Source organism: Aptenodytes forsteri, unplaced genomic scaffold, assembly GCF_000699145.1.
Source record: "Aptenodytes forsteri isolate BGI_AS27 unplaced genomic scaffold, ASM69914v1 Scaffold241, whole genome shotgun sequence".
Classification (NCBI taxonomy): domain Eukaryota; kingdom Metazoa; phylum Chordata; class Aves; order Sphenisciformes; family Spheniscidae; genus Aptenodytes; species Aptenodytes forsteri.
Genome location: NW_008795252.1, coordinates 1504667 through 1509690, shown reverse-complemented (window position 1 = coordinate 1509690; position 5024 = coordinate 1504667). Strand labels below are relative to the sequence as shown.

The following is a 5024-nucleotide window of genomic DNA, read 5'->3' as shown; positions in this document are numbered from 1 at the left end:
CAGGCTGCCCAGGGAAGTGGTTGAGTCCCCATCCCTGGAGGTATTTAAAAGACGTGTAGATGAGGCACTTAGGGACATGGTTTAGTGGACATGGTGGTGTTGGGTTGACGGTTGGACTCGATGATCTTAGAGGTCTTTTCCAACCTCAATGATTCTATGATTCTATGTGAAGCACTTATATAGCCATCATTACTTAGTGTAACACGATAAAGCACTACTGGCTACCCTCAAACCTACACAGGTCACCACAAGGCAAGAGAAGATAGGAAAGAGAATGCCTCCAGGATCCTTTGCTTGGTCCTGCTCAGGAGCCTTAAGTCATGGGAGGGCTTGCAATACCCTTCCCAGCCTCATGAGTGACAGGCAGCTATTTGCAGACACTGAACAGGGGGAATCATAACCATGCAGCCCGGTAATACAGCACTACCAGTGCTAGCAGCAGGCCATAATCTCCATGTTGAGCCACAAAGCCTTAAGACCAAGGCTTGTCAGGCTTACTCTGTCTAAACTTTTCTTGACCTGCCTTTTACTCGGTTTAGCTGTGACAGCAACTTCTTTAATTGACTAGATGTCTATGGCTAATTTATTTTACTTCTGTTTACCTTGGTGTGATGTAACTTCCAGTTATCCTCCATAGAAAGAGGTATTTACAATGATGTCAGGAAATACTGGCTTAATATGACAACAGAGGCCCTGAGAAGTAGAGAGACAGGATGCAGTGCAGCGGAGTACAAGCATGGGATAAGAGATGGGGCACAATCTTGCCACCAGAGACCCCGTGGCTATAAACAACTCACTAATGGTCAGTTAAAAAAAAATGCAGACCTGGAACTGGATGAGCCTGGCTTTAGGGATAACAAAGAAATAGTGACTAACGTACATAAAGGGCACCATATATAGTAAATTCAGACATAACCTGGAGCTGTAGACCAATGAAGAAAGAGAAGAGGTGTAAAAGCATGTTAGCAAACATACAAAACAAAACCCCCGAAGCGGATCCGAGAGGGAGGAAAAAGAAACAGGCACATCAACACCATATTCCTTCCAACAAATGACTCCCAAGGCTGGTGACCTCCCATTATCCTCTCCAGCAGTCCAAAGCTGCTGACTTAAAGACCGAGAGCAGCAATGGAAGGGTGAAAGTAACTCCAGGAGAAGGGACAGAAACCAAAAAGTGCACGTGTTACAATTTTAGCTGCGTTTGGCAACATTTTCCCCTATGTAAGTACTCTAACTGCAATATTCTTCTGAATTTTTCTTTAAGAATTAAATCTAGACTAATGATTCTTGAGTCAGACTGTTAAGATTTCCATTATACTAACAAGAAATTCTTGGCTTTACCTATACACGTTATTTTTATATACACAGACACATGCACATGGGGTGCTTCCTCTTTGCCCATAAACAAAGATGTAACAACATGGATGGAGTCCTCCATTCCTTCTGCCATTTTGCAACTCTGAAGAGCTATATTAAAGTGTTACAGGAAAATTACAAAATAATAACAAAGCCTGAAACAGCCCCAGGAAAAGCAACCAACTAGGCCATCTGAACTTGTAACACATTCTTTCCCCAGAGGGAATTCTTTGTGCCAGGGTGAACCCGGTCAATGTTGTTTTGTACCGAAGGACCTTTCATACATGTATATACAGTCCTACGACAGCACCTAAACACAAAAAACAGCAATCTAAGCAGTCACTGTCTGCACTTTCTGTTTGTAGAAAGAAGTTCTAGACATCATAGAAGACACTTGATTTCTTTAAGAAACCCTAAGAACAGGAAGGAAGCATGGCCAAGTTGATAAGCATCCACGCTCTTAAGAGTAGGAAGGGTAGGAATTTGGGTTGATTTCCTGGACAAGGGCCCAGACAGGAGGAACGTGAGCAGAGAGCAAGAACTGCGTCAGCAAACTACCGAATAGTTATTTGTCCTAGTTTTCGAATACTCACTGAAGGTACTCTTACTCTAGCTCAACTTGATCTGTAAGGGGTGTTAATACATTCAGATAAACTATTTTTGAAAGAAGAAAAAAATACCTTATGTTGACACAACACCTGCTGTCAATGAAGTTAGCAAATAAGGGATCTCATTCTAGTGTAAGTTTGTTCTCTTTCTGTAAGAAAAATAAGCTATCTAATATAATTTTGATGCAAAGACTAACTACCACATCCGTGGCTGTGACTGAGACACAACACAGCTCTCCAGATTCATCTGATGTGCACAGACAGCCAGCTATCATCAATACTGAGAAAATGCAAGCCAAGCTTCTTGGTAGAGACTGAGTGCTACACGTAGGAGCTAACCACTAATCTGTATGCCAAAGACGTACTTGGAAACCTAGCCGAGAACTCTATACAGGGGTCAGGTGTAAACAGAGCATAAACACTGCCTTATCCACTTCTAAAATCCCCAGGTATACTATTATGAAAAGCATGAAAGGTTCTTCCAGTATTCACAGAACAGTAGCGGCATGCAAGCTTTCAGAAAAAAAAGTAGACACTGACAGATTTGTAAGTCCTAAGAGAAGTCAATAATCAGTGTTGTGAATTTAGTATGTCAGAAGAGAACAGAAGTAAAATCTTGGAGGACAACTGACCTGCCCAGATAACCAGGAGAGCCTCGACCTATGTAGACAAGCAAGCAGCTGTAGCTAAGGAAACAAGAGTATGAAGTGACACAAGCCTTGCATTTATGAAATACAAAATCTGCTATCTATTTTTATTGTGTGCTAGTTAATCAGTAATAGTTCAGATGTTTTACCTCACATTTTACACATTTACTAAATGATTTGAGAAAGGATTTGTTTTGCAATAGCAAAGAAAGTTTTATTTAAAAACCAGAGCTGACCACTCAAAATTGCAGTAAGATTTCAACACAGCACAAGGTTTCCCAATCTTCACGTCTACAATAACAGCACCACCACCCAAAATAACAAGTGAAAATACCAATGGCCTGTGAGCCCAGGTAAGGTCACAGAGTTAGCAGATGATGACCTCAAACACAAAAAGAAGTTGTTCTTGACGCAGCAAATTGGTAAACCTTGGAACTCCTTGCTACAGGACGAGGATTAATGGGGAAACTGGACAAATGCACAGGATAAATCCAAAGGGTGTTAAGCACATGAAGCCACCTCTAGCTCTAGAAGCCCCTAAATACCAGTGCATGTCTATCATATATTGCTTGCGCATTCATGCTTAGAAGCTATTTTCTTCCTTAGGGGATGCACAACCTTACTAAAACCTTAAGAGTCCTCTCTGCAGAAGGACAGCAAGGGGCCTAATGAATAAAAACAAAACAAGGAAGAAGTCAAAGTATTGAGGCAGAAAATGAAAAACCCCACAGAAGAAAGGATGAGGGTCAAAATAAAAAGTTTCTCAGGGACAGCAGGCAAAGCACCCTAACAATGCCAGTGACTCCCCAAAGGCATCCAAGAAGCCAGCAGGCACTACCCCGAGACACTCTGGCCAGCAACTTATATAAAAGGACAAGGGAACAGAAAAACCCTATAGCTGCCAGGATCTCATTTGCCAAGTTTGTTCTTTCTCCCCTGAATGGCCAGCTTGGCTGGGACCGGCAGGTAGTCGTGCAACTTGGCTGGGCTTCAGACTCAAAGGGTATAAATAGAAAGGTTAGGGACAAAGCACAGTCAAAGTCTCAGTAAGAGATGCTGCAGCCTGGCACATTTGGCATACACACATCAGGATTTCATCCTGCACATAAAGTGAACCGTACCATGAACACACCCATAGCACAACTCTCACACTTCCCATCAACTCATCCCCAGTGCAAGACAGAATCTGCTGAGTACAAGCCAGCCCAAAGCTTCCTGGTCTCTCTACTTTAGGCAGGAGGTCTTGTCACTTTGTACATGGGTGGGACACAAGGGCAAGAAAACTGAGCAAGTGGAGCCTGAGAATGTAGAGATGTTTCTGTAGCATGGCTTGAAGGCAGACTGGGAGGATATCACGTAGCCTACTTGGGTTACACACAAGAGGGTGGTCAGAGAGTCTCATGGGGCAGAAGCTTAAGCAGCAGCTCCACAATGAAGGTAGGATCCTGAGCTAGAGGGATTTCTAGTTTGACCCAGCCTGGTTTGTGTTATAGCTATTCTGGAATTCCAAGTTTCAATGGAATGAGACACCTTTTTTCAGAGATTCAAGGAAATCAAAACACTCAGTGCACCCCAATTTTGATTCTTACATACAGATCAGATAAAATCTGTTAACCACTGACTATGATTTTTACTTTCTTCCATGAATAGTGTTTAAACTGTCACAAAGCAATTTGATGTCATTTATTTCCATTGCCAGAGTCCGAACAGTAAGAGCAAAGGTTTAAGGAAAAACAAAAAACCACCAAAAAAACACAAAAAAAACCCCAAAACAAACATGATACAAACCTGAAAAAAAACAAAACAAGAAAGTCCACCCAAAAAACCCACCCTACCAAATACCTGACACACTGCTACAGTTTCCCTCCTGAAGGGGAAAAGAATGACTAGTTCAAATCCTGTCTCTGACTGGTTTATACTCTCATGCATGTACCTAGCACTCACCTCAACTATCAACTCCAATTTGGAAGTCAAGCTTGTCACATTAACTGTCACCTTGTTTCAGAAACGTACAAATTTCTTGTAAGCCTCAGTCCTGAGAAATACAACCTAGAACAATGAAACAAACAGATCTTGTACCTTCCCTGTGGAGTAACACACAGCAGTTATCTTAACCACTAAAATACATTTCCCAAAAAACACTCAATATTCCTAATCTCTAATTTGTTACTGCCTCTGACAAATAGCTGTGCTACCTGTGAGGAAGCATAGATCAATTTCTCTCACCTCAAACTTCTCACTGGTTCTTGACATTTGTATTCAAGCTTGGGAAGGTTACAGTCCAAGATTCCTACAAGAAGGATGTGAAATCAACATGAAGGCTGTTTCTCCAAGTTAGCTTAAAACTAGATAATAAATATATGCGGGGGGGGGGGGGGGAAACCTTTAGGGTATGTGTGTTAACAAGACGTTT

General features: G+C 41.9%; 1 protein-coding gene across 1 annotated transcript in view; it reads right to left on the bottom strand.

The window, feature by feature from the left end:
• ADIPOR2 (adiponectin receptor 2) overlaps nt 1-4903 on the bottom strand; it is a 39095-nt gene extending 34192 nt beyond the window's left edge. The window contains exon 1 of the mRNA XM_009278950.2: nt 4838-4903. The gene's annotated coding sequence lies outside the window, so the exon portion shown is untranslated. The remainder of the gene's footprint in view (nt 1-4837) is intronic.
• Nucleotides 4904-5024: the final 121 nt, after the last annotated feature.